General features: G+C 44.8%; 1 protein-coding gene across 10 annotated transcripts in view; it reads left to right on the top strand.

Annotated features, from left to right (window-relative positions):
* Positions 1-487: 487 nt before the first annotated feature.
* myt1lb (myelin transcription factor 1-like, b) overlaps positions 488-14,848 on the top strand; it is a 136,877-nt gene continuing 122,516 nt past the window's right edge. For 5 of the 10 annotated variants that reach the window (XM_064334149.1, XM_064334194.1, XM_064334184.1 and 2 more), the window contains exon 1: positions 1,138-1,284. The gene's annotated coding sequence lies outside the window, so the exon portion shown is untranslated. Of the gene's footprint in view, positions 754-1,136; positions 1,285-14,848 lie in introns of those variants that run through there. The other 5 variants (XR_010329771.1, XR_010329772.1, XR_010329774.1 and 2 more) reach the window with 2 other exon arrangements.

A 14,848-nucleotide genomic window follows, 5' to 3' on the forward strand; every position in this document is an offset into this window, starting at 1 on the left:
CGTCTGCGGTACTCAAAGGCCCCTGACTGAAGAAATGCATTAATTAACACGGTGCATTTAGAGCTGCATTAATGTTGTTCATGAACGGGGACTGGAGGATGGGGGTTTGTTATGGAGCCTCACACCCCCAGTCGAAGAGGGAGAGATAATGAGGGGCTGAGCTGAGAGGGGGGCTCTGCGGCGAATGTGGTGCATTCGCCTTTCCGTGATATTACATTAAATACAGCACCGCGCACGCTCCACATGCTATGCTCCAGAGACACCCGGGGCCTGTTGGGAGCCACTGACGCTGGAAGCAGACTGTCTCGGGCTCTGAATAAATGTGGGGAAGGGATAGAGAGAATGAGAGAGAGAGAGAGAGAGAGAGAGAGGGAGGGAGAGCGAGCGTGAGAGGGAGAGAGAGCGAGCGAGAGAGAGGGAGAGGGAGAGAAAGACTGAGCCGGGGAGAGAGGAGAGCAGATTCAGCCCAGGACAAGAAACGGAGAGAATGCGTCCGTGAGCCCTCCCTCCCTCCCTCCCTCCCTCCTCCAGCGTTCACGCCGCCCCGGTTTTAGCGCGCGCCTCGAGTCCCGCGCGTGTGCGTGCGCGCGTGCTGTGTGTGTGCGCGTGTGTGTGTGTGTGTGTGTTTTTTTTTTTTCCTCCTCCGGCTCCCTCTTTGCGCTTCCTCCGCGCGGCTGCCCACGCGGGGTCCACGGACGTCTGGGGGAAAGCCGGCGGGCTGGAGGGCAGGACACCGAGCCGCCAGAGAGAGGGGTAAGTCAGACGCTCCCTTCTCCCCGCTCCCCTCCCCGTCCGCCGCCGGTCTCGTGAGGGGGGCCGTCTCCGGGCGCCTCGCGGGTTTCCGTGTGCGGAGCCTCTGGCTTCTCCCTCCGTCTGTCTCCCTCTCTCCCTCCCTCCCTCTCTCTCTCTCTCTCTCACTCTCTCTCTCTCTCTCCTCCTCCTCCTCTGCCGCTGTCGTTGTGGCTGCATCGCTGCCTCCCCTCGCCTCCCTCCGCTCCGTCTCATTGGCGTTGCCCCTGTTCCTTTTCGCATTGTACTCCGGGCCTATTGGTTGCCTGCCTTGAACCATTATCTCGACTTTTCTCCACCCCCCCCCTCCCCCTCCCGCTCCCTCCCTTACTTCCCTCCCTCCCTACTCCATCCTTCAAGTCGTAAAAATAATTATCATACAGAAGAAGAAGGGCGAACTTCACAGCAAGGTCTGGCAGAGAGAGAGGAGACATCCAGGTGAAAAGTTTGTTGAGAAAACAACATTTAAGAACAAACCAAACAAAACAAAAACTGGTGGGTTTTTTGGTTATTTTTTAACGTTCCTACGCCTGTTGTGGTTCAGAAGCTTTGGCATGCTTTACTGAATGTAGGGTTTACTTACTTACGGTGGAAGATATTTCTCAAAATGGAAGGTTGAGGCAGAGAGAGAAAGACAGAGAGAGAGAGAGAGAGAGAGAGTCAGAGAGAGAGGGAAAAACAGAGAGAAAGAGAACAGAATAACATCCTGCCAGAAAAGTGTCAGAGAAGTCTGGATTTTCAAAAGGGTGTCTAATACTGTTTTGCCTTTTCTGTGTAGAATAACAGCTTCACAAATGTGTCCTTTTCTTTCACCTAGTTGCATCTATGCTGCATGTATAACATATTGTAAAGCTGGTATGGAGCAAGGCTCTTTAGTGCACAGGCTGTTTGTGGAATACATCGCCTTTCAGTGCAACCCACTTTGCGCATTTGCAAGCTTCAGCGTTTTCGAAACTCAGGTGCATGTGGGGCATTTTGTTTCTTCATTAAAAGAGATCAATTTCAAACCAAAACTAGGTTAAAGTTCCATATAGATTTCCTGGTGGAGGTGGTCATCTGGAGAACTATTTGTGCTTCATAGCTTCTGACATCGTTACTCTGTTATATGCTCTGTTTGGATCTTGTGTACTTGTTTTTCAAACTGTGCTGTGCTCGGTCTGTCTTGAGCGAGGAGTTGCTTATTGGTATGGCTGATGAGTATTCAACCTGCAGTATGGGATTTTAAGCATATTTTGAAGAGCTAGAAAGCTTCATACAGGGGAAGGGTGGATGTCTGGCTGGGCAAAGATATGAAGACCTTTAGGCGTGTTGATTTTTAACATCCACGTGCGTGGTACACAAATGGCAGCTGTTAAGGTATGCCACTTTTAGCACTTTGTGAAAGCTGGTTCAGTTGATGTAAACATCACTTTCTGCAGTGAGTGTTTGCCACCCATACAATATCTGAGTTGGGTTGAGGAACAAAAGTGCTCTTCCTCTCTACTTATTTGGGTAATAAGGTGATCCGTCGATGTTACTTACCTGTCTGTTTAGGGTCATGGGAATTGTCTAGAAGTTTTTTGGTTTATTTTGTGCTTGCTTATTCTGTCACTTTGAAACTTGATATGAAAACAACAAAAGCAATCACAACTGAAAATACTACTGCAGCTATTACTACTACTATTATTATTATTATTATTATTATTATTAATAATAATAATAATAATAATAATAATAATAATAATAATAATAATAATAATTCTATTTATTTTCATATATTCTAGAAGTAGGAGTAGTATTATTAAAGTATTCATGTAATTCATGAATGCATATGCTGTATATTTGACACTAATACATTATTATTTATTAAGCTCTTTATTTTTAAGCTCTCAGAACCATAAAATGAATAGATTGCAAATTTTCTTAACTATATTTCGGCTGAGAAGGTGTGGCTGTTCACTGTTTGTATTCTCCCATGCCCCACTCATAGCTTTGATTTCCATCTATCTCACACAACAAAAAAGTTCAGTGTTAAATCAACTCTGGCGGAGTAGCGAGTTTACTCTGACGGAGCGCGCCGCATCCCTGTTGGACTCGTTTGAACTCTGTTAGAGTTGAATTAGCACTGACAGCTTTACTGTGCGCACGCCTCTCCCGGGCCTATGGGTGGAGCAGTGATGGAGATAGATGGAGGGAGAATATGCAGAGGCACATTTCCCCACCGCTGCACCTGTAAGAGGCAAGAGGCAAGAGGGGCTGGCAGACATTTAAGACCAAGCTTGGTCTGAAAGTGAAAAAAGAGCCTTGGGTGGCTGAAGCTGTCGCCAAGTAAGGACGCGTAATGGCAGCCGTATTAATTAACTCTTAGTTAATTGCGTCTTAACAGGGCAGGGTGTTTAACCTAGCATTTATCTTTCTAGAGTACCACACTGCAGGAGGAGAAAAAATATTAATATGAAGCACGCAAAGATTAGCATTATTAGCAATATATCAGATATCAATATTGTGATAGCAGTAAGCTGACAATCGCAGGTGTTTAAACATGGCATAGGCTACAGTTTGCTTTAATAAGGATGCACAAGAGTGGTATTAGTACAGCGGTGTTAATGCTGCCATTATCATATATATCGTATGCGGCTAAGGAAATCTTCATAAGCCATACAAATAACTATAATCATAGTAATTATCACCACGTCTTTATTTTAATTAGTCACGTTGGATTTAAATAATATCTGTTCCAAAATGCCTTCAGAATAGGAATTCAGAACAACTGTGGTACTGACAACAATAGGGGAAAATTGAGAATAAATGTAGGTATGTACATTATAAACAATGCATTAATTTAAAATTTCATCATTGCATCATAGGGAGCGATATAGACTCAAGTACCTCATGTGCTTTATATATTACTGATTGTGCACATGCATGGGGATGTCTTTAGATCCTCTATAGACAGAGATATCTCACAGCATTGATAACAACAAGGAGGAGAAGCTGTCTGTTCCCACTGCACAGGCATGGTGCGCTTAATATTATCACTGACTCACATAGCTTGCTTTGGTTTGAATAGAGCTGTGTAGTGTGCAACCTCATACACAGTCTGCCACTGCCAAGTGCACATTTGCATTCAAATAGACTGCCTTGTATGGGTGCTTTTATTGGTCTACCACCTCCCATTGAGTTCTGCTGGTCCAATAGTGAACTGTGCTAGATTTTATTTTCTTACAGGGACTGGGTAAAAAAAGACTGGTTTCAGTCACTGGTATATATTAAAATTGAATACCACTGGGAAGATTCATAGGTACTTCCTTGCAAAATTCCTATGTAAATGGCACCACTGACCAGATATTTTGCTGTACTCAGTAAATAATGTAAAGTATTTATATTATTATTTTTTTCAATACAGGCAAGCAATTAGTCAAATCTGCTTAGTTGAAGTATATTTAACTGATTGTTTTGCCGTATTACATGAGAGAATCCCTTTTATTACATTTTTGTAGCAAAGGCTGTGGGAATAGAACCTATTAACCAGAAATGGGTATGTTGATGTCGTAGAGTGGTGCACCATGGGTACTGTAGTTTTCAAACTCAAGTCTCTGGTTCAAACGTGGTCACAATTGTTATAGAGAAATGAAGTTAATTGATCATAATCTGGCATTGCACATTCAAATCTGCACACAAAGCCTTATGTGATTTTACCTCAATCACTGTGCACTCTATCACAAAGGTGTACATTATTCATTTATATTTCACAAATTCATTTGAGAACAAGATTTTGGTCATTATGAACAAATTTTTATCATTATGAACTCATTTTTAATTTAGGTGTGCAATTAAGGTCCTGTGAAACCAAAGAGCACCATTAGTAGGGGAGTGGAGAGCTGATCAGACAGGTTAGGTCATAAACTGAAATTAGCAGCTTTAGAGATTTAACCACATTTTGCCTGGGGCGTGGGGGTGGGTGGGGGGGGGCTGTTAAACGCTTTAAGTTGCTCGGCCCAACTGATCACTGATCCAATGAATTGAAACTAATAGGTCCCTTGGGTTTTTTCAAATGATACCATTATCCAGTCTGGCGAGGGAAGACAAAACAGGACAGCACATGGGGGCGGGGTGTCATGTGACTGGGGCTGTCTGCCGAGACTCTGACGGATGAGAAAGCCCTTCACACACGCGGTGTGTAAATGCACTTACCCAGCACACTGGCCCAGCTACTGAACTACAGCGTATCTGGCCAGTGCAGGAGGAGGTTTGGGCTAGATGCTTATACCGAATGTTTTACAGCAGCCCTGTTATTTTCATGAAAGAAAAAACAGCAAAAACTCCACGAGGCCCAATTTAGGCAAATTCATGGCAATGAGGACGATGAAGTTTACTAGGAACAATGTCATTTAATTTGTTCATCCCTATGTTGAAATATTTTTATTTGTTTTTATTACAAGTTGGAACTTCTGAGCCTGACAATATTAATACCAGAAGGGAAATATGAATGATACTATACATTTTAAATATAGTACTATAATACATATTTCTTTTTTATTTTTGCTTTGTTTTGTTGCTCTACAGTTCTCGTTCTACTGTTTCTGTAATTATACTAAAAAAAAAACAACTCGGAACCTCCAACAGGATTGATCTCAAATCAGACCAGAGTAAATTTTGGCACCGCATGTGCAGCAGAAAACAGCGGCCTTTGACAAACAAAGATCCACATCGACATGGAGCAGGAACGGCGGTCGGTTCAGCTTTCACCAGGAGGACACGGTTTCCCGCCAGGAGTTTGGGGATCGGGAAAATAAAACCGCCTCGCGCGCTCTCTGGCACGTCTGCCGCGACCCCTGGAAGTCACGGGCGTCTGATTCCCGTCTTGCGGTGGAGAGCGTGATCTATTCCCGTGCAGGAGGGCCAATTAAAAATCAATCAGAACTTTTTGAACGGGAGCGTAATGGGAATCCCGCGAGCGGCGGGCCCGGGTGATTAATGTCGGCGGTCACCTTGTGGCATAACAAGTCAGGAGCCGCATTCATCACCTGGGAGCACGCTCACCTGGGCCTTTATTGTGGCAATCAAGCCATGTCAAAAAATAAGAATTTGCATGAGTTATAATGGAGACGGAGAGCATGTGATAAAGTGGGTGGGGGGGGGGGGGGGGAGACGCGGGCAGAGAAGAATGAATGAACCTCCCTGAAGGTCCTCTGCTACCCTCACGTGTTTCCGGCACTTTCCAGGACGGGAACAACGCATCCTTCCTGAGCTCTCGAACGCCTCATCTCTCCCCCTCCCCGGCTCCGAGGACGTTCCATTTTTTTTTGTTGTTTACGCGTTTGATAGTATCGCAGAACTACCTGCGCGGAAGCCCCGCTCGATCCATTTAAATTACCGGCGCGTCCTTACTCCGGTGAACGGAGACGCATTGGTTTCCCATGGTAGCACGCAGACTGCGTAAACAAATATAAACAGAGCAGGCCCGTGTATAGAGTACCTCAGCGTCCTCAGGCATAGCGATCGCTCTGCAGCACCGGTCCTGATTGATCAGGCATGAAAACGTGAAAAATAGACGAGGCGTGTGACGCACTCCGTCGAGTCCGGGCGGTGCGCGGTTCTCCAAGCGTGGACGGGGGACAGGGGCCGGGTGGTCCATTCCTAATGGCACTTCTGCATCTTTTATATCTTCCATTTCTGTTACTCCCTCTGCTTTCCACCCAACTGAATAATGGCACAGTATACTCAAAAGGGAACTGAACTTTTTGTTTGAAACAGGTTGTTTTGAACAAGAGAAGAACAAAAAGACACAGTGTTAAAAAGTACGCAGATCTTCCCCTGTCTGTAATTGGTCTGTCAAAATACCACATGGTTGGTCGCGTCACGGTTGACTGGCCAGGGGGGGGGGCGGGGTATGGGGGTGAAGTTCAACTTCATTTTCCTGTTCATATAATCGTGTTTGGATGTTATACAGGAGATTTTAGGTGTGACCTTTCTAATAGGTTAGCCCAAATAGAAAAATTGAATCGTGCCTTATTCCTCCTTCAGGAAGAAAGGTTTGAGCTCATTTGCTAGCCCAACTATGGATAAATAATTTGGATAGAAAGGTAACCAAATAAAAGATGGGGAAATTAGTAATACTAGGTAGGTAGCTAGCTACCTTGTTACTAGTTTCCCCATCTTTTACTTGTAGTTTCCTCATCTTTTATTTGGCTGCATTTCTGTCCATAAGATTTACACTTACTATCACAAATGATGTCAAAATTTTCTAGATTTAAGACCGGAAACATGCCCTACATAAATACGTGAATGTGAATGACTAGATTGGGCTGACGCGCTGCAAAAGCACAGCCCGGTTGTACATACTCAACTTGCATTCTTATGTCCCTGTGGAGCTAAGCCTCGAGGGGTTGATCCAGGACAGTTGTGAAAAGACTGAGCGGGAGAAGGCACAAATCGAAATAGACGGCTTCATCCTGTCGTGGCCTGCTGTAGCGACCCTCGCTGTGACGCTTGACACTACAGCTCGCGCTTGTGTTGCATTGCATTAAGAATTTCAGGTGACACATTTGAGAACACAACGTCACACGAAATCGACTTTGCGCAGCCCAAAGCGTCTGCATTTGCGTACTGTACTTACGCGGGGTACGTTTCAAGCATACTTCATCTGTCGTGGATAGGACACCTCTTCCTGAATCGGTGTCATCCTTGTCTGGACTGGAATACTTTTGAGATGAATACTGTTGAACTAAGAGTTGCTGATCTCTTATAAAGATGACAAGACTATTGTCATCTTTATGATTGATCACACAGAGATTTTACACAACGAAACGTGCTCAAATTCCTGGCGGGAAATTTCCTGGCATTTTGGTGTCACTGATCCAAAGCTTGCAAAGCAGCTTGGAAAAATCTGTGCAACAAGTTTATGAGCCCCTCAGTGGTGTGGAGTGACATAAAACAAAGAACATGGATTTGGTATTGAGTATACTGACAAAGGTGTTCAGCAACATTGTTCGTTGGTAGTTTTCTCTTTTGAAAAATGTACATGTTGTTTGAACTATACTGCCTACTTAAAGCATAAAATATAAAAGCAAGGACTGTCCCACCCTCCTTTAAAAAAATGTGAAAATGGGAGGAATGTACAAAAAATGAAAAATGGGAGGTACATAAAAACTACCCCCCTCCCCCAACATGCATACGTACCCCAGTACCACCGCCACCAGAGTCTGAGACAGAAACAGGCCTCTGAAGTTCTGAAGGCACCGAAATCTTTGGAAATGCAAATTTTTAAGAATCCCAGCGGGAATTTTAACCTCTGCGGCTCGCCGTCTGTAACAACCCGTCTGAGTTTTTTTATCGCAAAAAAAAAAAAAAAATCCCAGGAAAAATGTTTCCCAAGAATATGGTTTTTCGAGAGAACCTGTGCAATATGGGAAAATGATTACAAAACAGCCATCCATTATTCATTAGGCACATTTGTGGGAGCCCCTGCTTCTTATTTATGGCTGGTCTTTAAATCAGATTTGTCGGTTTTGATCACTGTAAAGCCCTCTCAGTCTCACAGCAGCAATATTGGGGCGAATAGTACACTGTCTAATGGATAATTGATAATGGCAAGTGATGCTAAGCTACGGGATGCTGTGCCTTTGGGAATACGATGCAGTAGGAATGTGGTGCGCCGAGCCTCCAGAATAGTTGTTTCTCCTCCGTTTCTGCCTCTCCGTTCCCTGCATATTTCCAATTTTCGTCGCATAGGCTAGCCCAAAACTGCGTTGGGTCTTTGTGCTCGATATTGCGAGAAGAACCCTGCGCAAAGACGAAGAGTAATGACAGGCAGAGGGGGCGTTTGGGCGCAGGGGATATAACAAACTCAGATGCACCTGCTGTTGTCATGAAGCAGTCTTTGCGTGGCATCGTGGCTGTGATGTTGGCTTTGATGTAAATCCAGTGCTTTGTCTCAATTTTGAAATGTTCCTAAAAAATCAACGTAGGCGTTTCCGTTTTGTTCGTTGCGACCGCTACGTTTACGGGGAGGGGAGTTGCCCAGGGAGCTATTTTTTTTTACAATCACTCAAACTCACCAAACTAAATCCACACCATAGGTTTCAGAAAACATCGTTGGTGAGTTCATTTTGAGGCTGAACTCAGAACTGTGTTCAAGTCTCACATTCATTTGTAAGAGCTGGGGGAAAGTAGGGACCGAATCTGAGCCATTTACGTGGTATAAAGATAGCATGGAGAAGTTTGGAGGTAGCGTGGTGCTGCGCGGCATCGTGTGGCGTAGCGCGTTGTGGCGGTAACTGCGCCTTTGTGTCTCTGAGGGATGTCAGAAGCCCATTCTTCAGCGGTGTTCTCTGGTGTGGGGGGGCAGAGCAGGCAGCAGGCAGCACGCAGCAGGTGAGCGATTTCTTCTCTGTGGATATGACAGGCTCACCACTCAGAGGTCAGGGCAACAAGAGCAATGAAAACACCACTCGATAAGTACAGTTATGTGGCGCTGGTAAAAAAAAACGAAAAGGAAAAGAAAAATAAAACAAGAGTTTTGTTTGGTGAATGAAAAGTTTTGATGCTTGGGGTCCAATTTTTGACTACTTATTGGCATCCCATCAAGACAAATCTAAGCAATGAAAGAAAGCCACATCTCAGCCAACAATGGAGCCAGCACTTACCCTTGATTGCATTTCTCAGCGACGTCAAACCATTCTTTTGTACCAGCTCCTCGCTGACTGCCTGGCTAGCTATTGATTGGATTTAATCCCCCGTCAACCCCGTCTGCCCAGCTAGATATCTACTATCAATTCCATTCCATACTCTTGTCCTGAGAACTTCTGATGACAGTACGCTGTAGGTGAGTATGAAGATCACTTCCCCAGACGAGAACTCCTAGAGGGCGATGGATAGTGCCATTTTTCTCCAAAAAGAGCACAGCTGGCCAAAGCACCCCATGGAAATGGGTTTGCTCACACAATATCTTGCTATTTCCCCCTGTTTTTTAAAAGACAAAAATATTATAAATGAAAGAGTGATTTAAAATGAGACAAAATATTGTTTTTGAAATTATCCCTCCCTTATATTACCTCAAAAGAGCAAGCCAAGGATCAAGAAGCTGTAAAACGAAATTGCTGAATCCATTCAAAACAAAACAAATAACCTGTCAAGCTTTCTCCCGCACCTTCATGAATCACATTTAGTTATGAATAATAAAAAAACGGAATATGTGTCTATCCACAGCACTAAAGACAACAATAGATAATTGCCTGTACAAAATAAACATCAATTCTTTAACCTCGTTGTAGGAATGGTGAGTTTGTGTTTTCAGCGCGGTCTGCGGAACGAAGCGTGTACGACCCACCGAGGAGGAAACATTCCGCGCCACCTGTTCAGTCCAAAAATGTGACATTTCGCCATGGCGACGCGCCGCTCCGTGATCTGCTACAACACGATGCGACAGCACGAGCAGGTGCTCCGACATCAGGCTGTTTCCATTTAACACTTCCTCTTCGGGGGCTCCCCGGTCTTAGCTGACTGATAGCTGCACGGAAGGAAGCAAACATAGCTGAGAGCTGCTGGGAAATATTCTGCTGCCACTGCTATGCGTGGGCTGTGCAGACAGTTGGACCTCACCGGGTTTTGTGTGATATGTTGTACTTGATTGACAATTTGGTATACAATGTGATACATTCTGAGGTGCATTATATGCTATATTATGTAACGTGATTTGTGTGATATACCATATATGGCAGAAAATGGTGTGATAAATACCATATTATACATATCATAATACATTGTATATAGTATTTCTCCCAAAATATGTAACATCTAGTATTTCACATATAACACATTATATGTGCGAAATACAATATTATACTGTACCTGCTGTTTTTACTGTAACTGTCGACAGTGAATTGTAAGAGCGAAACTGTGTTCCCAATATGTGTCATATTAAGACTTATAGTGAAGTAGCAAGTTCAGTCTTAATAGTTTGCCAAGCGGGCCGCAAATGCATTGTGGGCCAGCTAGAAATTGATTCCCAAATATCACTCCTAAAACAAAAGTGGCACAGTGGCGCGGGATTGTATTTTCCCCACCAACGACCGCATGAGGAACCGTACGACCTTCTTAACGGCCTTTGCGGTTGTTTTAACCCTGAATCCAGGGCCCGGCAAAAGGAACGTGATGAGGGGGGTGAGGGAACGGTGGAATTTGGGGCACGGAAGAACGAAGACTGGGTTTTAAATAGCCGGGGCCTGACCGTGCCGCGTCAGCAGTTAGGGGGGGGGGTGGAGGAGGGAGGGTGTGCTTGTCCGCCAGGTGCACGAACGGGATCGCCCTACTTTCTGGATTTGCCTCTGTCCTCAATCACACTCCCTCCTCAGCACTCGCTCCGCTCTCGACCCCCGCGCTTCTCCTCTCCTCTCCTCTCCTCTCTTCGTCTGTCCCCCTGCCACCTCGCTCTCCTTGCCAAGCGGCGGGTCCAGACGGCCCACATTTCCGGGCCCTTCGCGTAGGGAACACCCCTAGAGCACGTGCGAGAGAGCTCTGGGCCTCGCGTCCTTTCCGCGCGATTCCTCTCATCCTTCGAACGGCGGGTCGGAGAGCTCCCGCGCGCTACCCCTTGCTACCCCCGCCTCAGGTCCCTATTGTTTTACGCGGGCCCTTTCGGCCCCTGCGCGCTTCCTGTCCTTCGGAACGCGCCCTGGAGACGGAGAGAGGGAACGGAGGGAGACTCTGTTTGCTAGGAGACGGCGCTGCCCCATTGATGTCCTGACCTAATTTCCCGCTCCGCCTCGCGTCTCAGAGCGGCGTGCTCCAAAATAGCACGGAACAGCAAGCTGAGGCAAACTCATTTCCATCTTGCGTAACAGCCTTCCGTCTCGTGCTCTGCCATCGCACGCCCGAAAGATAATGTGAACGCTCAAACACCCAGCTGCGGACGCTCTTGTAATTTTGCTACCCAGGGCAGCTACCCTGGTTCTCGTTACTCAGTTTAATTAATCACTTAATTGATCATAAAGCGGTTTATTATACAGTTAACTCACCTATCCTGGATTTGTAGGTATAAACTGGTCACTGATTTTAAGGTGAAAACAACCCAGCAGATCCTATGCTTCCCCAGTTGAAGACCACTGACTTAAATAAAAGGTTTCTGTTGGTAGTGAAGAAAAAAGGAAACAACAGTATTCCGACAGTTAAGAGTTCTAGTGATTTGATAATAGTGTGGACTGCATTGTGTGGGCATGGTTTGGATGTACACATACCAGAAGGCAAGGTTGATGCAAACCATTATTTAATGGCAGTGAGTGATCACCTTAATGCTACTGAGTGATCTTCTTCACATTATACCATGTTAAAGTATTACTTTCCTGCAGAATGGAATTTCTTTCAAGATGAAAGCAGCCCCCTCCACAAAGCACGAGCAGTCAGCCAGTGGCTTAAGAAGCATGACTCTGACACTGCACATATGTCATGTCCTTCTCAGTGAACATTTATGGGTTATTTTGACTTTTATTCTGACTTTTTTTCTGACAATTAAGCTTTTTATTGATTGACTCTTTCATGGAAGAGTGGTGTTTTATTCCTCCTGTGGAATTCCAGACACTGGTAGACTACCACGGTGCACATTGTCCATGCTGACCATTGTCCAAAACCCTAAAATAACTAACTTTACATTAGTTTTCAACTCTATTTGCACATTGGACAATGAAAATGCACAGACGACGCAAAAACATACACACTAAAAACTCACATTGTCACATTAAGCCAAGTTTATTTTGAAAACATGCTATTATTTTCCGCCTCAAAGTGAAAGTCAACACAGTATTTACTCGTCTCTCTCGTTTAGACATTTTCATCGTGCCTTTGTTATGCAACCGCCTGCATGGTGAACGGATATCAAAAGCTGCTACCGCCATTGTCCGCAATTACCACGCTTGTTGCCGGTTTCTCTTGGCTTCACCCTCTCCATTTCGGTCCTGTCTCATGCTACCTGTTTTCCAATTTTTTTTTTTTCCTTCTGTTCTTCTTGCCTCCGTTGCGTAACGATTCGCACCCGCGCAGGTTTCTCAGGCACAGGGCTAATTTTAAGCACGGAGGGTGCTGCGATCTGACACGTTCTTGCTGCCGGTGTCACTGCACCCCTGATGCGGCCCTGCACCGGCTGCACGGTCACAGCATGGGCCAATGACTCGCTTTGCCTCGCCGACATTATTCTGCCGACGGGACGCAGTTTCGATACTAATACTTCAATGCAAGGCAAAGCGCAAATGCAGACACACACGCATTAAATTTGACTGCACCCCCCGAACAAATCCTACGTGAAAGTGCACAGAGGCCTCCGGCTTACCTGTGCCAATGCCTCAATGCAGCGGGCAAAAGAGCCATTTACAAACAGGGTAAAACAGGGGGAACGGGTACACTATTCACAAAACAACCAGGGGTTAACACAAACTACAGATATACACAACCAACGATGTAAACACGGGAAATAATGGAGGGAATATTGGCAGCGCAGCAGCAGCTGTATACGGGATGACCGGCGGGGATTTTAAAATGGGCGTTGTCTTCTGATTGGTGGGATGGTAGGCAGGAACCAGCAGAATGATTGTGAATGACGGTGGGAAATGGCGAATGGCAGTGGGTTCTGAAAGAGAGGCAGGGAAAACAACAAGAGAGAGAGAGGGAGAGACACGCGCTCACGCTCGTGCACGCGCAGAAACACGGGGACGTAACACACACAAACGCACACATGCGTAAATAAATGGAAAAGATTACCTGTGATGTGTTACCAGTGCTATAGAATATCCGGAAACCACTGATTAGATTCTTAGAGTGTTAGCATGTAAGGACAATAATATGAGCTGTGTCTCTTAAATTCAGCAACCATGACAACACACGGCACAGGCTGAGAGAGGGGCAGACGGGTAAGCCTGTGGAATGGAGAAAGGAAAGGCGTCACTGCCAGCCATCTTTTAAACATGGCGCCTCGCGCGGAATGACTCAGCAGAACGAGCGAATTTGCTCTGCAGTACGAACTTTATTAAGTTTTAATTTCAATCCCTTTCTTTTTTCCCTCGGTGCTTGGGATACTTTCCGCAACACTGCAATAACTGGCCCGTGAAAACTTCTTCCAAGGCTTTCCTTTCCGTTTCTGTGTCCTCAAACCCTTGAAAATCATTGCTATACTTTGTTGGCATACTCAGAAGGTTGTTTTCAGTCTAGAAATGGTACACATCATTAGTTAGTCCCTTACTTTCATCTGGCAACTGTCACGTCAATGCAAGGCTCTAAATTCGAAATGGCCTCAGTACCATTCTGAATAAATATTGATCATACACACGATTATTTATCTGCGTACAGCTGGAAATGTCTGCAACATCAGGTGCTGTTTCACGGTTTGTCAAATGTTTGAAGAACATGAAGAGCAGCAAATGAAGCCTTCCTCTCTGCTTTAGCAAAACATTTTTTGTATGTAAAGAAAATGAAACGATATCCCACCTGTGGTTTCTTTTGATGAGCATTTATTGATCGTCTCAAATTTGACGCTTCATTTTCAGAAAAAGTTTTTCACAAATTGTGTTTTGTATTGTCAGATTGTACGACTTGCTATCACATAAAATGCTATCACATAAAATGAATCCTGACAAATCTGACCTACTCACTCCAGGAGTAGAGCTTCATTTGGGTCAGCCAGAGTTATTCCGGTTACCACTGGCCCCTCCAAATTAATACTCTATACTTATAGGCTACCATTTTTTTTTAAAGCTGGTAAGGCCCTATAAATGGAGCCAACATCAACTAAAGGCTGCAGGGGTGGCTATTTAATGCACTCGTATATGGAAACAAATCTTAAACGGGACATCATAAACTATAGATCTCTCAGAAATGTATTTAGTAAATGAAATAATTGATTACAATGATTACTAAGGATGTGTCCTTGGTGAAAACAAAAATGTATTGCTTTTACCTGAAAGTGTAAGAGCCTACAATAAACATTTTTGGATCACAGAAATTAACATTGTATTCCTCTGTAAAGTACAATTCAAAAATGTCCTGTTACATCTCCACATTGAGTTCACAAATAAACTACCTATGACGGACTACC

Source organism: Anguilla rostrata, chromosome 1 (genome assembly GCF_018555375.3).
Source record: "Anguilla rostrata isolate EN2019 chromosome 1, ASM1855537v3, whole genome shotgun sequence".
Classification (NCBI taxonomy): Eukaryota; Metazoa; Chordata; class Actinopteri; order Anguilliformes; family Anguillidae; genus Anguilla; species Anguilla rostrata.